The 24,193-nt window shown below is 39.5% G+C and overlaps 1 long non-coding RNA gene across 1 annotated transcript in view; it reads left to right on the top strand.

The window, feature by feature from the left end:
• Positions 1 to 16,183: 16,183 nt before the first annotated feature.
• The window catches only part of LOC143981884 (uncharacterized), a 505,337-nt gene continuing 497,327 nt past the window's right edge, over positions 16,184 to 24,193 (top strand). The window contains exon 1 of the long non-coding RNA XR_013274374.1: positions 16,184 to 16,633. This is a non-coding gene — a long non-coding RNA (uncharacterized LOC143981884). The remainder of the gene's footprint in view (positions 16,634 to 24,193) is intronic.

The following is a 24,193-nucleotide window of genomic DNA, read 5'->3' as shown; positions in this document are numbered from 1 at the left end:
GCTGCTCAGATCCATAAAAGGGTATCAGATAGTTCAGTCATCAATGGTGCCATTGTGCTTTCCTTGCTTTTCCCGGGTGGCACCACTACCCTTTCCCTTATAACTTTGGCTCTTTTCTTTTACATTCTTCCCTTTAAAGTGTATATAAACCCAAACAATAAAATATGAGAAAAGTATGCTTTAATATGATAAGTAATAGTAGTCATTTCCAATATTTTTCATTTTCAATCATTTTTATTGGCAACTTGTAAAAGTTACAGACCTTACAATTCCAAATGAGTAGAATAAAACAAAATCAAACATATACATCAGTCATAAAAATGTAAAGGCACATAAAGGGGTATTGCTACCACGCCACCCCACCCCTCTTCCCGGGGAGTTACAGTCCCCAATTTATCAGAGTCCAAAGTAGCAGTAGTTTCCAATATTTCAAAATCTGTAGCTTTCATTAAAATAATACTTAGTGATCCTGCAATGAAGATCCTTGTTTTGGAACTTCTCGTTGTGGACTGACAATGCTCTGTCCCTGTCTACCCATTGTGCTTTTACATTCTCTCTCTGTCACAGAGGAGACTAGACAGCCATAGTTGCCAACACTGTAAAAAAAATTAATAGGGACACTTTTTTTGTCTCTGGGCAAATTCTTATTATAATTAGGGGCAAGGCATCCCTTTGTAGGTGTGATATAGTGGGAAAAAAATGTGGCGCGCAGCAGCAAAAATGGGCATGGTTTTAGCTAGATATTGGGCATGGCTTAAAGGGTGTGTGGTTAGAGTCTGAGATGAACTAGGGATGGAGGGAAAAACAAAGGGAGAGAGAGAGAGAGAGAGAGAGAGAGAGAGAAGGAAGGAAAGAAAAAGGGATGGAGGGACAGCAGGCCCAGATACTAAATAAATAAAAAAATGTGATGCGCTAATTACAAAACATTCAATAGCCACAATAAAACCAGTAATGTGCAATTATAGAACTGTATAAAGTGCAACCATGCATAAATAAATCAGAGAATCACTCTGTGCATATATAACAATGAACTGAAGTAGAGCTACAATAAACCATAAAGTGATTACCTAGTGCATAGACCATAATAGGACTCTATGTGCAAACAAACGCAAATTTAGCATACATATCAAAATTCATATATAGGATGTGTAAACGTATTAAAATGTGTGAAGAAATGGAGCCAAAAATTTATATAAGCAAAGAAAAATAAACAGATTCTAAATCCAGGTGATAATCGTGATTTGTAATAAAATGTCCCATACACAATCAGATCAAATCGTGCAATTCGGTAAACACACTAAATTAAATGTGCAGCGTGCTGGGCAGTCAATCCATCCGTGGTGATCCGTGCAGATAGTGTTAATGCTATGCAATTACCTCACTGCTGTGGGTACACAGCAAAATTAGTAATGGACACCAAGATGATTGCAGGGATGGCTGTATAACAAACTCTTTGGGAGACTTCTCTAGCTTCCTCATGGATGGTAGGTAAACTCAGGGGAATAGATCAGAGAAAACCGCCATAGTGTAGTATTTTAAAATGTATCAATTTTAATTGTAAGGATTAAAACTACTCACAAGTGAAGCAGAGATAAGCACATTTGACAGACAGCAGAAAAAAACGGATATGGACGTCACTTCCGGGTTCCTACGCGTTACGTCGTCGAGACTTCAACTGGGATATTTTCACAGGGTACAGGAAGTGATTTATAGGTGTACTGGGCGGGACTACGCCTGCCCATTTCATTAGCATACCATTGCATCGCTGTACAGACACAGCAATGCTAGTGGGGGCGGGCCAATTCAAAATAGACAAGCTCGATACCCTCACATCTGGGAGTATGTAACATTTATGGGCGGCAGCGCAAGGAGGAGGACAGATAGAGGGGCGGGAGGGACGGAACAGGCAATATACTTATTTAACATACTAAAAGATTTATAATGGCCAAATATTGAATTATGTCAGCTGCAAATAGCGCCGTATTGTGATTTAGAGCGTACTAACTATCGCTCTGATATTATACAGCGATAGAGCACGCCCGGCGGCCATTTTGTTGGAGTTAATTTCAAGTTATGCAGGTGGCCATATTTTTGGTGGTCTAACAGTATCTGGGGCAACAGTTTCATGTCAGCAATAACTGAAAACGGAGTTTTATGAGGAAGACATGGAACCACACCAAACACAAAACCACGCATTAAAAACTGTTATATCCTGATAGATCAAAAAAGGATAATGAAAAAAATGTCAAAAAAGTAAAAAATGTCCACCTTGTATCTATAAGTACAGGTACAAGAAGGTGTGTATAAGCAGCTATATTAGAGAGACGGATAATAATTTTCTTTTAAAATTTTAAGTAAAATATATATCCAAAAATAGTTTACTAGGCAACAATGTATATACATAGAAGTGTATAATTTTATGGAGACACGGAGATGACGTACATATTCTAGATAACATCAAAACATAGCAATTGATTTAAAACCATATTGATATGGGTAAGTATATGTAATAAAAAAGATATATCTAAAAAACTAAAATACATAAAATCGCAAGAGAGATTTAAACCATACATCCTAAAAGCATGAAAACATGTCTTAAGAAATTGCATGAGGTTTAATAAACGTATATAAATGAATCGCTTTAAAAGATATATAAATGGTAAAAACGAAGATATCAAAACAGAACCTAAAAAATCCATGGCGCGAAGTTGCACACACGAGTATCATTAGGGGGCTAAAAATCGCTAATAAAGCAGTTCAAATCGAACTCTATATTCAATCCCCTGGGGGCAAAAGTATCAAGGGTATATATCCATTTGGACTCTATCTGACTCAGGGTCCTCACCTTGTGCCCTCCCCTCCAATGTTTGACATATGGGACAATGCCCCAGAATTTTAGATGCTTGGGGTCTCTATTATGATAAATAGCGAAATGTTTAGAAACATTATGTTTATCGTACCCCTTCTGTATATTTTGTATGTGCTCTTTGAGTCTAGCCCTGTCTACCCATTGTGCTTTTACATTCTCTCTCTGTCACAGAGGAGACTAGACAGCCATAGTTGCCAACACTGTAAAAAAAATTAATAGGGACACTTTTTTTGTCTCTGGGCAAATTCTTATTATAATTAGGGGCAAGGCATTCCTTTGTAGGTGTGATATAGTGGGAAAAAAATGTGGCGCGCAGCAGCAAAAATGGGCATGGTTTTAGCTAGATATTGGGCATGGCTTAAAGGGTGTGTGGTTAGAGTCTGAGATGAACTAGGGATGGAGGGAAAAACAAAGGGAGAGAGAGAGAGAGAGAGAGAGAGAGAGAAGGAAGGAAAGAAAAAGGGATGGAGGGACAGCAGGCCCAGATACTACACCACAATAGAAATATGTGTATTTCAGAAAGTTTAACAATCAGCAGATAAAGATACTCCAAACACCTGGCGTTAGCGCTTCAATCATCGCAACACCATGGTTGTTATGGTGTCAGGGGGATTTAAGCGCATTGTTTCTATTATTACATTGTAATATAAGATGAAATCATTCTACTGATCATAATGTAGAATTAGTGGGAGCCCTGAGCGTGTCACTTGCCATGTCGCCTGCCACCAGATGCTATCAGGTGTTAAACAGCAGATTCCCTCCTTACATCGGGCATTCCCAGCAGAGTCCGTCCTTACATCAGGTGTCCCCAGCAGAGTCGCTCCTTACATCAGGCATTCCCAGTGGGATCTGTCCTTACATCAGGTGTCCCCAGCATAGCTCCTCCTTACATCATACATTCCCATCAATGTCCCTCCATACATCAGCGGTGTCCTCCTTACATCAGGTGCCCCCAGGAGAGTCCCTCCTTACTACAGGTGTCCCCAGCAGAGTCCTTCCTTACATCAGGCATTCCCAGTGGAGTTCCTCCTTACATAAAGCATTCCCAGCAGAACCCCTCTTTACATCAGGTATCCCCAGTAGAGTCCCTCTTTACATCCCTCTTTACATCATATGTCCCCAGTAGAGTCCCTCTTTACATCAGGCGTTCCCAGCAGGGTCCCTTCTTACATCAGATGTCCCCAGTAGAGTCCCTTCTTACATCAGGTGTCCCCAGAGGAGTCCCTTCTTACATCAGGTGTCCCCAGAGGAGTCTCTCCTTACATCAGGTGTCCCCAGCAGAGTCTCTCCTTACATCAGGTGTCCCCAGTGGAGTCCCTCCTTACATCAGGTGTCCCCAGTGGAGTCCCTCCTTACATCAGGTGCCCCCAGTGGAATCCCTCCTTACATCAGGTGTCCCCAGTGGAGTCCCTCCTTACACCTGGTGTCCCCAGCGGAGTCCCTTCTTACATCAGGTATCCCCCCATTGGAGCCCTCCTTCCATCAGGTATACCCCCTTACATCAGGTGCCCCCCCATTGAATCCCCCCTTACATCAGGTATCCCCCCCATTGGAGCCCCCCTCCCCCCCATTGGAGCCCTTCTTACATTAAGTATCCCAGCAGCGGTTGAAAAAGTAACAGAGGCAGAGGGATAAAAAATTAGTGATGGAGCTGGCCGAATGGCTACAATAGAAATTGAGCTTTGGTGCCGCTCACCCCTGCCCATTTCCACAACAGGTCACAAACAGACCGAGGGCGGAGGGTGGGTGATGCCGCAGCTCAATTTCTATTGTGGCCGCCTCCGCTTCTTTTTTGTTCTCACTGTTACTTCTTCTGGTCTTCTGTAAAATGGCAGCTGTCTCGGCCTGCCATGGATCTCTAGCAGCGGCAGCGAAAAATCAGGAAAAGGGTCTGAATCCCGGGAATGTCCAGGGAAATTTGGGATAGTTAGCAAGTATGCAAAGGGCTGTTTCAATACATATTGCAACAGACATGACATGCTGTTTTCACCTTTAAGAAACCCACAATATAAAATATCGTGCTGCTATCGCTGGAGTATGTAGACATAGACGTTACATAGACGTATATAGACGTACATGCTACATAGACGTATGTAGCATGTAGACTAGAGATGGCAGTAAAGATACTATAGTATAGAGAAGCAACAAAAGATGAAAGAAACAAGTATTTCATTGAAAAAAAAAATGCATTTGTGATACTTATAAATAAGGGTTGATTTACTAAACCTGGAGAGTGCGAAATCTGGTGCAGCTCTGCATAGAAACCAATCAGCTTCTAGGTGTTTTGTCAAAGCTTAAAGTGGTTCTAAAGGCTGAAGGTTCTCTCCAATCCAGCGATGCTCACAATAGCCTTGCTGTATGGGAACTCTCCCTCCTCATTGGCTGAGACAGTAGCGGGAGCCAGTTGGCTCCCACTGCATTCAATCAGAGCCAGTGAGTCAGTGGCGTCAGAATAATGATGAGATTTTGTTATAGTTGCATTTAGTAATTGCTTTTATCACTGTTACATTGACAAACAAGTCAGGAGCTTTTTTTCTAAAATTCTCAGTTTATATACAGTTTATGTATAAAGAAGATTTCAATGAAGTAAAACCAAAAAGTTCCTAAAACTCCTTTAATCAACAGGACGTAAAAAAAAAAGAAAAAGAAAAAAGTACTCTAAAAACCAAGAGAACGCCTTTATGCTTAGAAATATAACTTAGTTATTTACAGCTGGGCTAGGCACTTTGGGGTTGATTTACTAAAGGCAAATAGACTGTGCTCTTTGCAAAGTGCAGTTGTACTCTGCAAGAGCAGTTGCCCCAGAGCTTAGTAAATGAGCAGAAACTCCACTAACTTCTATCATCCAATCATGTGTAAGCAAAAATTTTTTTTTTTTTTTTTAAATCTTCCTTGCACGTGATTGGGTACGCTTTGCAAAGTGAAGCCTTACCTCATTTATTAAGCTCTGGAGCAAAACCACTTTTCAAAGTGCACAGTCTATTTGCATTTAGTAAATCAACCCCAAAGTGCCTAGCCCAGCTGTAAATAACTAAGTTATATTTCTAAGCATATAATTGGGGTTGTCCTGGTTTTGGAGTACTTTTTTCTTTTTTTTTTTACTCTTTGCAAAATGCCCAGTCTATTTGCCTTTAGTAAATCAACCTCAAAGTGTCTAGCCCAGCTGTAAATAACTATGTTATATTTCTAAGCATATAGTAGGGGTTGTCTTGGTTTTTGCAGTACTTTTTTTATTTTTATTTTTACTCTTTAAATCAACCCCTTTGTTTCTTGCACTCTCCATAAGGGGATTTGATGGCAGCCTGTTTATCCCCTTTGTGGGATGATACTATGGAGCTTCTATTATTAAAGGAGGGTTTTTTTTTGGTTTGTTTTTTATGAATTTTGATTATATTGTTTTAAAATGATTTGTTTTTATGATTTTGATACGTAACTAGCAAACATTACCGTACATTTCAAAATGTAAGTTTTATTGTTGTATTTAGGGCAAACCGAGGATAAAAATATCTGCCATTGGCTTTATGACCAATAGATGGCTATCTAACAGCATGCTACTGAAGCAGTAACAGGGCTGTGAGGACAAGCGCGCTCTTTGTCCCTACCAGGATTTTAATTAAAGTATGTTATCAAATTTTAATTTTCTTCTGTAATTTAAAAAGAACAGAAGCAAATACACATGTATCACTGTATATTTATATAAAAAAAAATGTATAGTATTATGGTATTGTACGGAATTAAAAACTTGCTTGAAATGTGCTGATGCTTTCAGAAAGAGGAAAACAGCTCATACAAGCTGTGATCCACCCAGGAAGATAGTTAAAAAACGCTACTCAGCATTTTTATGTATTACTTAAACTCATTAATGCACTTTTATATGATAAATTTGCATAAAAACCATTGTCCAGTTACCAGGGAGGTGATCCAGGGATGCCAAACTAGGAAGTGGAAAAGCAATTCTCCTGGCTGTGCAGTGTGGCAGAGGTGTGTTATTGTAATTGCATCACTAGTATAGATTTCAACATGAGGCATTTAAGGGGTTTTATTTCTTTACCTTAAAGGCTTCACGTCTTGGCCCAATCGCTGCCTTGATTTATGGGTTTCCATTAATAAGGAGAAAGCGTACCCACATATAGTTTAATGGGGTCCTGCTCGAAGGTTAGGAGTCCAGCAGGTGCAATGCTGGTATTTTTTTTTTTTTTGAGTATGTCTTCCTGTTGGAATAGAAATAGTGCCTGCAATCCGCCCTCAAACTGCTGCACCATTGTCTCCAGTGTGAAAGCCCGAGGGCTTTCACACCGGAGCGGTGCGCTGGCAGGGCGTCAGGAAAAGTTCTGCCAGCAGCTTCTTTGGAGCGGTGAAGGAGCAGTGTGTTTACAGCTCCTCCACCGCTGCTCCCCATTGAAATCAATGGGGCAGCGTTGCAATACCGCCGGCAAAACGCCGCTAGTGCGGCGTATTGCGGACGGTTTTAGCCCTTTCTCGGCCGCTAGCGGGGGGGGTAAAAGCGCCCCGCTAGTGGCCGAAATGCACTGCAAATCCGACTGTAAAACGCCGCTAAACATAGTGGGTGCAGCAGTGTGAAAGCCCTCTTAGAGACCTAAAGCTGGCCATACATTATGCAATTTTCTTTCTTTCTTTGAAGGAAAGAAAATCTCTCAATTCTTCCATCAACACAGTCAGTGTTGATGGGGGGAATCCCTCCCACTGCGCTTTTGTATTCTGACAGCGGGACGTTTTCCATCAGAATACAAGGATCACTTCTGCTGGCTCCAGCCAGCAGCAGTGATCATACAAAAAACCTGACAGGCTGGTTGTACTGAAGTCGATCAATAGATCAACTTCAGTACAACCAGCTTGCCTTTTGATGGATTGAAATTTGTCTGGTTCCTGTTGAACAAGCCACATTTCGATCTGTCTATGGCCAGCTTAAGAGGGAATGCACAGGATGTTATTTAAAGCCCAGATAAAAAATGTATATTGCACTTCAAAATTAATGGAATACCAGGTTTCCCATTGAAACTTCTCAATAAATATAAATTTTTAAAAAATTTTAAGATATGCAATCATGTGGAATTCCTTTACTTCTTTTGCACCATGGACAGGACCTGTCTATAGGGAATGCAGGCAACTGCAGATTAAGGAAGTTGACAGAGGCCAAGAATAGAGTGTGCAGAGACTGTGGAGTTCTAGGAAAGAGAAGCGAGGAGAACTTGATATGCGGGTCAGCCAGAGTTGGTGATCTTCTGTTGGTTACGGTTACCTTCCTAAATGAGAACTTGGGGTTTTAAATTGATGTCTGCAAGCTGGAGAGGCAGGTACAACATGGCTATCATTGGCCTATTCTGTACCTATTCTGCAACGTGGATATCCATGGATCTTTGGGAGCGATGTTAAAGTGTTACTAAACCCACAACAGTAAAATCAGTCTGTATATGCAGTAAAGCATGCTTATTTTACTCACTTTGGAATCTAAGGGGTAAATCCTCTGCATTATGTAAAAAAGGCTGTTTGATTTGTACACAGAGATCCTCCCCCTTCTTCCAGTGTCCCCAACTAATCTCTGGACATTATACAGCGTAGAGGCTACAAATGCGCAGTTTTGTGTGTATTGCTAGAGAGTTTTTTTATTTTTCTTGGGAGAGTGCATGTGATCAGCACAGGGCCAATCGGCACTATTCAGACAGAGGGTCAGGGGTCCTGCAGTCTTATAGGTCGGTCAGAGCAGAATGAAAACTCCTCCTACAAGCTTTCAGAAGTCACAAGACTACTCTAACAGCTGATGAGAAAAGGTATTTAGCAGTTTATATTTACTAAAATAATTGCATTTCCATGTTCTGTATACTGTGGAAGACCAGATATAGTGAATACAGGGTCCGGGGTTTAGTAACACTTTAAGCTGGGTACACATGGCTTGTTTTTGTTTCATTCAGTCAGCGGACTGAACTAAAAAAAAAAAAAAACAGGTTGCTACATGCACATAAGCGAGGTAGATGCAGGTAGATGTGACACTGTACTCTGACAGCGGGGACCCTCCACTGTCAGAATACACTGATCAACGCTGCAGCCGATTGACTGCAAGCCACTGATCGAAGAAGGTTTTCCAGCTTGTCTGTTCAAAAGAATGATCAGCTTACATAGTTACATAGTAGGTGAGGTTGAAAAAAGACACAAGTCCATCAAGTCCAACCTATGTGTGTGATTATATGTCAGTTTCTGTTGAAGAGACAGGAATACACATTTTGAATTTGTTCGATCCCTGTTTAACCAGCTGAATTTCAATCCATGTGTACTCCGCTTTTGGCCTGGAAGGTCCTACGCATCATCAAGGAAGCAGATTTGTGCAATCACATTGTCTAAAGCAGCCTTTTTAGCCCAGGAGAGCCCTTAAAAAAATGTTCAGGTCTCTGGGGACCCTTGATAAAACCCATTTATTGGGGGTCAGTGGGAACAATGTCCCTTACTTTGGTGGTCAGTGTAAGTGTCATACCACTGGCTCTTCCAAGTGGCATTGGCTTAGAACTATGTAGACACCATTAAACAGGAGGTAAATCAGCCACAGCTCAAGGAACCCCTAGCCACCTCTGGAGGAACCCTAGGGTTCCACGGAACCCTGGTTGAGAATAGCTGCTCTAATGTATGATCCTGGGTTGAGTTGTACCCATCTCCTGAGTTACTATAAAGGAGTGCAAGGCCCTGCTTCATCTGATAAATAATCTTACTCTGCCTTAGGGCCCATTCACACCTGAGCGTAGTGTTTTCAGGCAGAAAGTCGCGTGATTTTACGGCATTTATGCCGCGGTTTTACAGATTTTTTTGTCATGATTTTGATGCATTTTTGCCACAATTTCTACAGGTCAAAAAGTCACCAATGTAAAAAGCATAAAAACTACCAAATCTGCCTAAAAAAAAAAAAAAAAGCTCCAGAACTTGTTTGAGCTTCAGGTGTTTTGGAGCTTCTGGTTTCGGGCCCTTTGGAGTGGAGATGTGAACCATCTCCATAGAGAATAATTCATTTTTTATTTTCATATGATTTGCAGATGAAGTAAATTATTATTATTATTATTCAGGATTTATATAGCGCCAGCAGTTTGCGCAGCGCTTTACAATATAAAAAGGAGACAATACAGTTACAATACAATAAAATACAAGAGGGGCCCTGCTCAGAAGAGCTTACAATCTAATAAAATAAACTGTAGTTTGTTTTTTCACATGATTGGATTATTGAAGTGAATCTTCACTTTTGTGTGTGTGTGTATAAATATCTATCTATCTATATATATATATATATATATATATATATATATATATATATATATATATATATATATATATATAGATATATCTTCACAGTATCTGGATAAATAATCTTATAATCTAGATATAATCTTGGCTGTTTTTTCCTGATTTTTTTCATTACACATTACTATATTAAGAAACATGGGACGGTATCATCAGACAACAATGTACTGTACACTCACTAAACAAAACTGGGTCAGAATAGAGTGTGTAAATATTTGCCTAGAGCATGTGCGGTGCAGCTGTGGGTATTTAATTTAATATGTGTATTTACTTTCCACAAATTAAACATAAGTACACAGTTGTAAAGACAGTGAACACAACCCTGCTTTTTTCTCATTGCATAGATTGATCTAAACTTTAAACAGATATACAGTATTTATATGTAGTTCTTAGTAACTTTAGATATATAAAGTATCACATGCTAAGCGAGACTAATTTCAAAAATACTATAAATGTTACTGATGACTTTGTTAAGCACATGGTCACGTTGCATTGCTAGATTGAAACACCAGGGGGCAGGTGAAATCTGTATTAGCAAGTACTGATTCTACTGAAAGCTGGGGGAGGTGGATAAGTAGTTGTCTCACATTTCTTACAGCACTGAGGCCTGGAGTTCAGTTTCCACCAGGAACCCTTTCTCCGTGTATTTTGTATGTTCTTCTGTAACTTATGTGGATATCCTTTTGATGCACAAGGGCCCTCCTACAACTCATAAATATACTGGAAGTTTAAATAACTTAAACCTTAGTTGGGGGTTTCTGTGAATAGTTTTCTCTGTAAAGAACTGTAGAATGTGTATGCAATACAAGAATAAGTGGAATATATAGAAGAATATACACTCACCGGCCACTTTATTAGGGACACCCTGCTAGTACCGAGTTGGACCCCCTTTTGTCTTCAGAATCGCCTTCAGTCTTTTGTGGCATAGATTCAACAAGGTGTTGGAAACATTCCTCTGCGATTTTGATCTATAGTGACATGATAGCATCACGCAGTCGCTGCAGATTTGTCTGCTGCACATCCGTGATGCAAATCTCCCATTCCAACGGGTCTTCTATTGGATTGAGATCTGATGACTGTGGAGGCCATTGGAGTACAGTGACCTCATTGTCCAGTGGTGAGATGATTTGATCTTTGTGACATGGTGCATTATCCTGCTGGAAGGAGCCATCAGAAGATGTGTACACTGTAGTCATAAAGGGATGGACATGGTCGCCAACAATACTCAGGTTGGGCGTGGCATTTTAAACAATGCTTAATTGGTACTAAGGTGCTCAAGAAAATATCCCCCACGCCATTACACCACCAGCCTGAACCGTTGATACAAGGCAGGATGGATCCATGCTTTCTTGTTTTTACGCCAAATTCTGACCCCAACCTCTGAATGTTGCAGCTGAAATCGAGACTCATCAGACCAGGCAACATTTTTCCAATCTTCTATTATTCAATTTTGGTGAGCCTGTGCGAATTGTAGCCTCAGCTTCCTGTTATGGGTTGACAGGAGTGGCACCCGGAGTGGTCTTCTGCTGCTGAGTTAATGTTGTCTTTCTATCATCTATTGGTGCTCATCACAACTGCTGCTCACTGGATATTTTCTCTTTTTTGGACTATATTCTGTAAACCCTAGAGATGGTTGTGTGTGAAAATCCCAGTAGATCAGCAGTTTTTGAAATACTTAGACAAGCCTGTCTGGCATCAACAATCATGTCACATTCAAAGTTACTTAAATCCCCTTTCTTCCCCATTTTGATGCTCGGTTTGAACTTCAGCAAGTTATCTTCACCATGTCCACATGCCTAAATGCATTGAGTTTCTGCCATGTGATTGGCTGATTAGCAATTTGTATTACCAAGCAATTGAACAGGTAGGTGTACCTAATAAAGTGGCCGGCGAGAGTATATATCTATATATAATATATATATTTATATATATATATATATATATATATATATATATATATATATATATATATATATATATATATATATATATTCACACATGTACAATTAGACTTAGGTCATGTCTCCAAAGGCAAAGGGCACAGATGTCCTGGATGCCTGTCATTTGTCTGGGCGCCAAGAAAGCACATAAAGCTAGCCATAAACCTTTAGATTTCAGTCATTCTAATACCCCGTACACACGACCAGACTTTTCAACATCAAAAGTCTGACGGAATGATTCCAGCAGACTATTCGAACGTGTGTGGGCTACAGCGGACTTTTGATTTGCAAAAGTCTGACAGACTTTAGAAATGGAACATGTTTCAAATTTTTCTGACAGAACTCTGCCGGACCCAGAAATCCGCTCGTGTGTGTGCTAGTCTGACGGACTAAAACCGACGCTAGGGCAGCTATTGGCTACTGGCTATGAACTTCGTTATTCTAGTCCAGTCATACGTCATCACGTTCAAATCCGTCGGACTTTGGTGTGATTGTGTGTGGCCAAGTCCGTTCATTCGGAAAGTCCGTCAGAACTCTGTCAGAACTCCGTCAGAACTCTGTCGAAAGTCTGCCGGACTTAAGTCCTGTCGTGTGTACGCGGCATAATGAGATCAGTCGATTCCTCCATCCACACTAAATAGTGTAGATGAGGGCATACCCCCTACCGGCTGTTAGAGACTGCATCTGACTGAATGCAGTCACTGTTCAGCTGATTTTTTCACCCAGCTCCTTCAAAAAAATAAAAATAATCTATTGAAAAAAAGCCTGGTTGTGCAAACAGGGCCACCCACAAATTTTGGCTGATTCAGCAGTGTTTGGCCAACTTTGGTGTACACAACTACATCATTTAAAGCCCCACTCCAGGATAATCTTCTCAAGTCTTCTCCTTTTCTCTTTACTTCCTGCTTGGGGTCCTTCTTGGGTATCCACATCAGTTCCTGCATGATGTGGATACTTCCCATTGGCCCTGTCAGGATCCAGAAGAGGATGACATCATCAGTGGGAGGTAGCAGAGGACTTGCCATCTTGAAGCTGGCATTGCAGCGCTGGATCAGTGGTCCCTGGCAGCTATGAGGGACTTGGAGGGGAAACCTATGTAAGTATATATGGCTTCACAAGGTAAAGAGAAAAAAATGCATATCAGCATGGGTTGAGGAGGAAGCGAGGTATGGTCAAAAATGTGTTGTATCATGGAGTGGAAGCACAATATTCCCAATGTACACATTCTGAGAATTTCTGGAAAGTGCTGCAGTGACCATGGCTGAAACACCAGATTTTGCACTTTGCAGTTTTAGTAAATCTCCTCCATTGTCTGCAATATTGGAACAGTATAAAGCACCACAAATCTTAAAGCCCCATTTCAGAATAAACAAATGTCACCAGCACACCAGGATCTCCAGAATGGGTCCAAAGCTTTATTCAGCAATTGGATCATAATTACAGAAGTGATGTTTTGGAATCTCACAGGACCCCTTTATCAGGCAGGTCACCAGCCTGATGAAGGGGCCCTGCGAGTCTCCAAACCGTTGCTTCTTTAACTATGATACAATTTGGACCCGTTCTGGAGATCCTGGTGTGCTGGTGACAGTTCTCTTGATCCTATAATGGGGCTTTAGGCTTTGTGGTGTTTATATTGTTCCCAATATTGCAGGAGGGGATTTACTAACACTGGAAAGTGGAAAATCTGGTGCATCTCTGCATAGAAACCAATCAGCTTCCATAATTTATTGTCAAAGCTTAACTGAACAAGCTGAAGTTATAAGCTGACTGGCTATCATGTACAGCTGCACCAGATTCTGAGTGCTCCAGCTTTATTAAATCCCTTCAAATGCTCGGTATACCAAAGATTTACAAGGTGGAGTTTGGCCAAGTAGGAGCAAAATGTTCTCTGCTTCTGCATTTAGGCCTCATGTACACTGCTGCTGGTAAACGGACATTCAGAGGCAGTTGGATGCTATTTTCAGCTGCCCCTGAATTCATCCAATGTTATCTTATGTGTACACAGGTTTGTTTAATGTAGCTTTTAGGCAGTTGAGTTTTGACACTAAATTTAAAGGCATCTCAAGTGCCAAACTCTTCTACGGCTAAATGCAGTAACTCGTGTTTCGTTTACAGGCGTTCTTCGTATTTGGCTATTTTGAAAAAAATATATATTTTTTTTCAAACGCAAACTAGGCTAAACGCGGCATGTAAACGCACCAAAACAGACATTTTAAACGTGGGTTACTATCTATCAAGTTAAATCATTCAGGAGAGGTTGTAAAAAACATCCCGTGTACATTAAGCCTTAGGCTTGTGGAGACCTATCAGGTAGGTCACATGCCTGATGAAGGGGCCCTGGGAGACCCCAAAACGTTGCTTCTGTAACTATGATGTAACTTTGTACTAGTTCTGGAGCTCCTGCTGTTCTGGTGGTGACATTTCCCATATATCCTGGAATGAGGCTTTAGGCTGCGTGGTGCTTTTTGCGGGCCCCAAATTGTAGACAAAAGAGGGGATTTACTAAAACTTGAAAATGCAAAATCTGGTGCAGCTCTGCATAGAAAACAATCAGCTTCCAGGTTTTATTGTCAATGCTTAACTGAACAAGCTGAAGTTAAAAGCTGATTGGCTATCATGCACAGATGCACCAGATTCTAAGTGCTTCAGCTTTATTAAATTGTCTCAAATGTTTGGTATACCAAAGACTTACAAGGTGGAGTTTTGCCAAGTAGGAGCAATATGTTCTCTGCTTCTGCAATTAGGCTTGTGGAGACCTATCAGGCAGGTCACATACCTGATGAAGGGGCCCTTCGAGACCCCAAAATGTTGCTTCTGTAACTATAATCTAACTTTGGACTCATTCTGGAGCTCCTGCTGTGCTGGTGGTGACATTTCCCATATATACTGGAATGGGGCTTTAGGCTTTGTGGTGCTTTTTCTGGTCCCCAAATTGTAGACCATAGAGGGGATTTACTAAAACTGGAAAGTGCAAAATCTGGTGCAGCTCTGCATAGAAACCAATCAGCTTCCAGGTTTCATTGTCAAAGCTTAAGGCCCCTTTCACACGGGACGGATCAGTAATGATCCGCCCCGTGATGATCCGCTCGCTCAGCGGGGATCGCTCCGTTGTCCCCACTGAGCCGGCAGCGGACAGGGCGGTCTCTGCACACTGTGCAGGGACCGCCCTGTCAGCTCTCCATTCTCCTCTATGGGGATCGGATGAGCACAGACCGTCTGTCCGTGTTCATCCGATCCGCTCTGCAGACGGATAGAAAAATAGGATTTTCCTCCGTCTGCAGAATCTGACAATTGCGGAGGCAAACGATAGCGGGTGTCTGCGGATGTTTATCCACAGACACCCGATATCCCATAGGGATGCATGTATGTCCGTATTTCATCCGCAAACGGATGGATGAAATACGGACATACGGTCCGCATGTGTGAAAGGGGCCTTACTGAACAAGTTAAAAGCTGATTGGTTATCATGCACAGCTGCACCAGATTCTGGGTGCTCCAGCTTTATTAAATCCCCTCAAATGTTTGGTATACCAGAGACCTACAAGCTGGAGCGTGGCCAAGTAGGAGCAATATGTTCTCTGCTTCTGCATTTAGGCTTGTGGAGACTTAGCCTCATACCGGTATAAAAAGTTTCATGAACAATACGTATGTTTTTAATAAAATCAACCCCGGAACAGATTGCCTTCTTAGCAGAAGCTGTACACAATCCTAATAGCACATTATTACCGATACTGCAGGTAAGGAGATCCTCAGTCTCTGGAGACCATCATCTAAGAAGACTGCAATAAACAGGCTTGGAATTGTTTTTGTCTAGCTGTGCAGTTCATATTGCTTCACTCCCAACCAATGTGAGATGTGATACCTGCTCTGCCTGAACATCTCTTGGGGGTGTTTTGTATCAAATGCACTGAGAAAACGCTGATTTTGTATTCCTTTAAGGAACACCCTACACACACTTCTGCTGTGTGACCTCAGGTCACAAGTAATGCCTGCAAGCTAATTGATTAAGAAAGGCTTGTCTAGCTGGGGCCTCTCGGAGAGTCCTCCCTTTACATTCCAAAGTTTTGTGAAGGAGGTTAGCTTAGCCTAGCAAGAAAGAGGAAGTTTCTAAGAGTTGAGATTCTGCACTCACTTTCAGCTCTTTCCCCCCTCTGCTTTCTGCAACTTCCTAACACCAACCCTTTACTCCTCACTCTTCTGCATCTTTACCTGACTCACCAGGACAGGAAAAAAAAAAAAGAGGAATATAAACCCTCTATTATTTGTTTCTTCTATCCCTGCCTTGAAAAATGATCATCTTCTACAAAGCGGAGCTCCTGCAAAAAAAAAAAAAAGTGCACATCTGCTTAATTCCGAAAGTAGGACTGGGATTGAATGACAGGGAAATTAGCCAGCTCTCGGAGCCGGGGCCTCTTGCAAGCGAGCAAAAGCTGCACAATGCAAAGGAGGACTGCAAGCAAAATGTGAAATGGAACAGGAGGGAGAAATGCTCAAGTGAACTCCAGGAGACGTCTACGATCACATGGTAAGTTCAGTTTGTTGGCAGGGCTTGCGTTTTCGCTTTTTTTTTTTAAACAGATAAACCGACCGCGCTTTCCCGCGCGCGCTTTTATTTTTTTTATGTGTGTGTTTTTAGGTGTTTATGTTAAATGGTCATTATCGCCTAGTCAGGATTCATATGATTATGCCATTAGTCCTTACAAAGAAACCTCAGTAACTAAGGCTGGGAAAATGAACATATTTTTAATAAGATCTGATGTTACCGACTCTTTATCAGTTCCTACTCTGCTGCCTTATCTGAAAAATTTAGCTTGCGGTCAGTATAAAAAGGGCTTTGTGTGAGAATTCTTGGCAAAGTTAGAGGTCAGGGCCTGTACGATCCATCTGCTTGCCAGTAAGATCCCAGAAGCACCATTTTCTAGAAACTAAAATAACCTTCTAAAACAATCTTGTAGCATTTGACTGTAGGCTGTCTGTTAACAATAAGAAGTCTATTTGTACTTTAGCCATTTATTCTGGCCTAGATTTTTATGTTCCAGAGGCTCATTCTGCTGATGTATGTTAATTCCTTTGTTCCTTCGTCTTAAGATAAAATACATATTTAATACTTGGTTTTGGCTGCCATTACACTTACATCACATTATCATTGGGTAGCCTATTACATCCTTTTTCTGAAAAAAAAAAAAAAGCTAACCTGGTTTTAAAAGTCCAAAAAAGTTGCCAAGAGCAGCCATAGCTACAATAATCTGAAAAAACCTTAGTAGTTTGACATCCAATTTATAGGAAAAAAAAAAACTTTTTTGGCATCCAAATTATAGATTAAACATTGCAAAAGTGGCATTAACTTAGGCTTGCCCTTCATTGGACAAACAAGTTTTAATAATCTGTCTTTTTTAAGAAAATGGAGATATTTATTGGTCTTAAATACATGCGTATTTAAATATTAATCTATACTCATAATCAAATCCTAACTTTACATAGTTTGTTACTATATAGACTGTGCATTTTTATATATATATATATATATATATATATATATATATATATATATATTAAAAAAATGTTTAAGAGTTATTTACAGCAGCAAAGCATTTCCATAAGCAGTGCTCGTTTCTGATTGCTGAGTAATATATATATATTTATCTATACCTTATAAATTATTCGCAATATAAGTTGAAATATGCAAGAGAAATGCTCGAAAAAACACTATTCTGCATAGAATTTGAAAGATTGATACTTTCATAAATAGTAAACTGTTTAAATTGCATAGTTGCCTAGTTGTGTATTAGCTCCTTTAAAAAAAAAAAACTTTATTTGTGTATTTTTTAAATGTACTTTTTTATTTATTTTGTCTATGTGTTTTTATTTTTCATAATGTTGTAAGAAGAACATTGATTGCAAAAAGTTGTTTTTTCCCCTTTTTTTTTTCTCCTTGATCTACCTTTCACTCTATGAATAGTCTAAGCAAAAACAAATCTGAAATAAGAGCAAGGTGGCACAAAAATGTCGCTAGGCTTCCTGATATTTTTGTGCCTTTTTGGCTTATATTTTATCCATTAAGAAACATTTTTTTATACCTGTACTAATCATAAAATGAAAATATTACAAGGTTTCGTTTAGTGAACAGAGTCTAACAATCCAAGTGAATGCAAACCTTTTGATTCACCCTTTTATTGTGTAAGTAAACCACTGCTTAGTGTGACATAAGAGGCTTTACAGATGATTAAAACCGGCTTGCGGTTAGCTGAACAGTTTCACTTTCAGCAGAATATCTCAGCACTAAAATCTGGGCTGGATCACAAAGTGTGAGATCAAACCTGTTCTTACTTTGTACTGTCATTATTCAAAATATGTCCATTTTCCTGTACTCTATTTATGAAAGAAAATTGTATTAATATTTATTATAATATTATTATTAATAATTGTATTTTTATTTTATTATTTTATTAGTATTTTTTTTTTTCATCTCCAACTATGTGGGAATGAATGGTCACAAATTTTACACTTTCATGCAGAAATGCCATAGGTGGCAAGTTGATCCAGCAGAAGAATTTTTTTTTTTTTATTTTTTTTTTTTGCCTCATCTTATTGGTGTGCCTTTTAAACTGCTCAATAGGTACCAACTGCAACAGACCAAGCACATAACACATACAGCAATCATTAAACCACTGAATGTAAAAATCAATTAAAACAAGACAATTTACTGTATCATGTATGTGCACTATCACTTTTAACAATTTGCAGAACTTTTGCTTTTTTTGTTTTTGACTACCTCTTTTTGCAACACAGCTAATCTTTATACCAGGCGTAGGTTCAATTCACAGAGATTTAACGTGAGGAAAAGGATCTTTTTTTTTAGCCATGTGACTGTAATTTTTAAATTTCATTGGATCCCAACTGAAAATATCCCAAATTCAAAAAAAGAAAAGAAAAAAAAAGGATCCTTTTTATGCAGTGTTAGCTTTGTGAATTTAATCTATTATTATTGTAATTCGAACAATCTATTATTATGTATAAAATAATTGCATTAAAACATTTACTGGTTGATTAATGTAATTCTTGTAAGGTCAAGCTAATATTTTATTTGTCCTGTTAACATATAATATTTTAGTCTTGTACTACCTAAAGTTTTTTATTTAAAATAAAAAAATGTAATATGAAGACGCAGTATTCAAAGTACCCCACCACCCATTTTAAGCATCCCCATAAGATTTTTAGCTTAGGATTGCAAGACCAGCAAAGATATTATCTGATTGGTTGCTTTTGGTTATTCACTTTGCACGCAGCTGTTTGCCTTTCAGAACTATTCAAAATGCTCTTTTATCTTTATGTCATGTAATTTGTGGATTTTGTACTATTATTGTTATTTACATACTGCATCTTTATTTTTATTATACTACTATTAAGGTCAATTTACACCGCCCATTGCGTTATAATGCATCGGCTGGTGTGTGGTGCGGTTCGGCGGGATCACTGCACTGTTCCTTTTTTTTTTTTCTTAACTAACTTTATTGAAATGTCACACAGACATTACATAAAGTTCAATTGGCTGCTGCCTGGTGTGAACCGGTGCCTCACATTGTGCTGCAGTGCCTTGAAAAAAAGTAGTGCATGCACGCACGCACACAACGCAGTGGTGTGAATCAGGCACACAGTAGACAAAGCATTTTGCCTTGTCATGTGTTAGAATAACCGCCCAATGCGTTGCGTGCGTGCGTGCGTGCGTGCACTACTTTTTTTCAAGCCACTGCAGACAATGTGAGGCATCTGTTCACACCAACCCGTATACTGGACCCTTATACTATAGTCTACTGTTATGCTTGGCATCAGGGCCGTCTTAACCTCCCTGGTGGTTTTCCCGAGTGTGGCTCGGGGTTAAGTTTCAGCACCATTAGCAGGAACCCGAGCCACACTCGCGATTGCAATGCCTTGCCCCCAGCATCCTGTGATGTCCCCCCACTCTGCCCGTGGGCTCTGTCCTCCGCCTGATGCCTCTTTGTGCCAGGCTCCGTTCCCTGTGACCATCGCGATGCACGGGGCGGAGCCCAGTGGCAAATTCAAAAAATTGAAAAATCATAATACATACAGTACAGTGTGATCTTACAGATTACATTACTGTGTGAAATTATTTCACAACCCTTTTGTCCCCAGTGCTTTGTCCAATTCTCTGCATGCAGTTTTATATGATATATACTGTTCTTTCTGCCTGGAAACTGGAGATTGTCCATGGTAACCATAAACTGTCCCTTTACGTCAAAAGCGGTTTTAGACCAGCTAGAAAACAGTGATAGTAGAATTGAGCGATAGTGAATAGTGGGGAAATTTATTTTATTATTATTATTATATTATTACTTCTTATAATTATTTATATTTATTTCTTATATTATAATTTATGATTTTGTGTTTCAAACTTCATCACACCTGGGATGTCTACTAGACTCTGGTTTGAACAGATTTAAGTGTGTTATTGCTAAGAATTACAGGCCTAAAATATAAAACGCCAAATTTCCATGCAAAATAATTGTACCGCTTTGAGACGCAAAAATCTGACATAATCATACCACCAGGGAGGCTACTAACATCACAGGCCCCTGGGCAAAGTAATACACTGGGGCCCCTACCAGCCTGCCCCAATTTGCACCCCTACTCTGAAGAATTATAGTATGAATGGTTGATAGAATTAAAAATATATTCATTAGTACTTTCAATAAAATCTATTTTAAACAATGAGAACACATGCCATAAATCAAAGACTAATCAATGCAAAGGGCACAGCACAGTGGGAGGCAGAAAGGCACAGTACAGGGTAGGTCAGGAGGGCCCAGTTCTGGTTCCAGGACGCTGCCCAGGACATAGCCATCCTGGGACAGCTTAGTAAAAGCATGACTGTCCCAGCAAATCCGGGACAGTTGGCAAGTATGATGTAATGCAAGATTATCATGGGGCCCCCCATGCATGCACTGGGAGCCCCTGGGCACTGCCCAGGGGTGCCCATGCATTAAGATGGCCCTGCCTGGCATGGCATAAGAAGTGAGCTTAACGCTTAACACACATTGCATTGTACCTGGATAGACCAAAGATAGCATATAACAGGAAAGACCAATCTATTTCACAGATATTATATAGTGCACATTGTAAACATTGTTGTGTTTCTTTCTCCCAATGTCACAATATATTTTTCCAGATGGATTTTAGTTACATTTTATACTTTTTGAGTAAGAGAAAACATTCTGTTTATTTGTACTATAAAACTCTGATGGGCAACAGAAATTTTCCAGCTGGCTGATAAGTTTTATTGTTTTTCGCCACATGCTGTTAGTTAATTAGGAATATGTGCTTGGAATCATTCACATACTTATTGAAATATAATTTTGGAACCCAGCGTTTGATTCGCTGAAGCTAGACTGAGTTTTTTTTGTGATTCATGTGTCAAACAATCAGATTACTTTTTTGATTTGGCAGTGCCATTTAGAAGAAGAAAGCTAAAATCTTACTGGCCATTATGGCAACAGATTTATTTTTCTAGCTGTCACTAAGAGCAGTCTGATTGAATTCACAGCAGTCCACCGCTTAAAATAATATGTTTACCCCAAGTCACTCAATGTCTAAAAAGTCGTAGTGGATGCAGCCATTTTGAATATTTAATTGCAGTGTCCAGGGATAGACCATGCAGAGCTCTTGACTTCATGCAGGATTTAATGAAGTATGTAAGAGGTGCAGATTAACAATGGTTTTCCACTATTGACTACCCATAATAATAATAATAATAATAGTAATAATAATAATAAAAAAAAACAATAAATAAATAATAATAAAAACAAAACAATAATAAAAAACAAACATCCCTTCACTTTAACGTGTTTTGCCCCACCCATGGGCTTATTCATAAAGTGGACTGCTGTGCTCAGCCACAGCAATATCAGTTATCAGAGGGAAAAGTGTTCTAGTTGCCAGCACTAGGATCTTACTTCCTTTATGATGGCCAAAGACACTTTGGGGTTTATTTACTAAAGGCAACTCCACTTTGCATTACAAGTGCACTTGGAAGTGCAGTCCTTGTAGATCCGAGGGGGACATGCAAGGAAAATAAAAGAAAAACAGCATTTTTGCTTGTACATGTTTGGATGATAAAATCAGCAGAGCTTCCCCTCATTTCAGATCTTCCCTTCAGATCTAAAGTGATTGCACTTCCAAGTGCACTTGTAGCGCAAAGTGGATTTGCCATTAGTAAATAAACCCCTTTGTTTTTTGATTTTATCAATCTGAAACGTTCAATCGAATAGCCATGACTTTCCTTCCAATTGATTTAGACTCAGTTTCCTTTGGATTTGATCATACTGAGTCGATCATCCAGGACTTAAGATATTATTATAATACAGGATTTACATAGCGCCAACACTTTACAATAAAAAGGGAGCCAATACAATTACAATATGTTTGGATGCAGAATAGGAGGGCACTGCTCATGGATTTCGCAATCTAAAGGGGTGAAATGAACGATCGTTTTGTTTCAATTAGCAGCACCAAGATAATTTGTTCATGACTACAATCACATTTTGATCGATCAGATTATGAAATGACACAGTGGTAACAGATGAGATTGATGATTTATGATCAGAAGTTACAATTATATCTTAAAGAGTAACTCCACTTTTGGGGAAAAAAAACATTCCCCTCTAGGTGATCTATATACATTACAAGGTTTTTAACAAACTTTATTGCAGATTCTCATATTGTAAAGCACTGCACAAACTGTTGGAGCTATATAAATCCTGAATAATAATAATAATAATAATAATTCCTACCTTTTATTATTCCTTAACCACTACAGCCCCAGGTAAATTTACCCCCTTCCTGACCAGAGCACTTTTTGCGATTTGGCACTGCGTCGCTTCAGCTGACAATTACACAGTCGTGCGACGTGCCTCCCAAACAAAATTTACGTCCTTTTTTTCCCACAAATAGAGCTTTCTTTTGGTGGTATTTGATCACCTCTGCGATTTTTATTTTTTGCGCTATAAACAAAAAAATAACGACAATTTTGAAAAAATACATTATTTTTAACTTTTTCCTATAATAAATATCCCCAAAAAATATATACATTTTTTTTCCCTCAGTTTAGGCCGATACATATATTTCTACATATTTTTGGGAATTTTTTTTTTACAGTTATAGTAAAGTTATAGCATCTACAAAATAGGGGATAGTTTTATGGAACTTTTATTGATAATTTTTTATACTAGTAATGGTGGTGATCAGCGATTTTTATCATGACTGCGACATTATGGTGGACGCATCGGACAATTTTGACACATTTTTGGCATTAATACAGCGATCAATGCTAAAAAATTGCATTGATTACTGTAAAAATGTCACTGGCAGTGTAGGGGTTAACCATTAGGTGGCGCTATAAGGGTTAAGTGTGTCCTAGGGAGTGATTCTAACTGTGAGGGGGAGGGGCTGTTTGCGACATGTCACTGATCATGCTCCCAATTACAGGGAGTGCTGATTAGTGACAGTGTCACTAGGCAGAGTGGGGAGATGCTTGTTTACATTAGCATCTCCCCATTCTTTCTCATCGTAAGACGATCACGGGCAAACCACCTCTTAAAGGGCCACATACAGGTACGTTAATTTGCCCGTACGAGCCCTTCTGCTGCAGTATATATGGGAGTGGTTTCATAATTATCAAATAGCTGTGCACTAGCAGGGCACTAATGAGGAAAGCTGCTGGGCCTGCATCACTTTAGTTGGGATTTCCTATTAAAAGTATCTCACCAAAAATTATATTTTTGTTCTGGGGATGCCTGATATCTGACTTGTACCTTAGTGTAGACTTCTGGGAAAATCAGTAAGCCAATCACACAAGCAAATTATGTTTCTGGGGTGCGTTCTGTACACATTTTGTGTACAGAACACCTCCAGGTAGCCATATTAAATTGCATTTTCAGAAAATTACAGCAGATTGAAAAGGAAAGGTAATTTTTAAGAACATTCAATCACAATATGACTTGTATCGCAATTGTATACGCTATATTATTTTTTCTTTATTTGTTATCCCCCCCCCCCCCCATGAAAGTGGAGT

The sequence above is a fragment of the Lithobates pipiens genome, unplaced genomic scaffold, assembly GCF_037356315.1.
Source record: "Lithobates pipiens isolate NorthernLeopardFrog02 unplaced genomic scaffold, aLitPip1_a1.2 Scaffold_16, whole genome shotgun sequence".
In the NCBI taxonomy this organism is placed as follows: domain Eukaryota; kingdom Metazoa; phylum Chordata; class Amphibia; order Anura; family Ranidae; genus Lithobates; species Lithobates pipiens.
The sequence above is the reverse complement of the archived record's forward strand: the minus strand, read 5'-3'. Positions and strand labels throughout refer to the sequence as shown.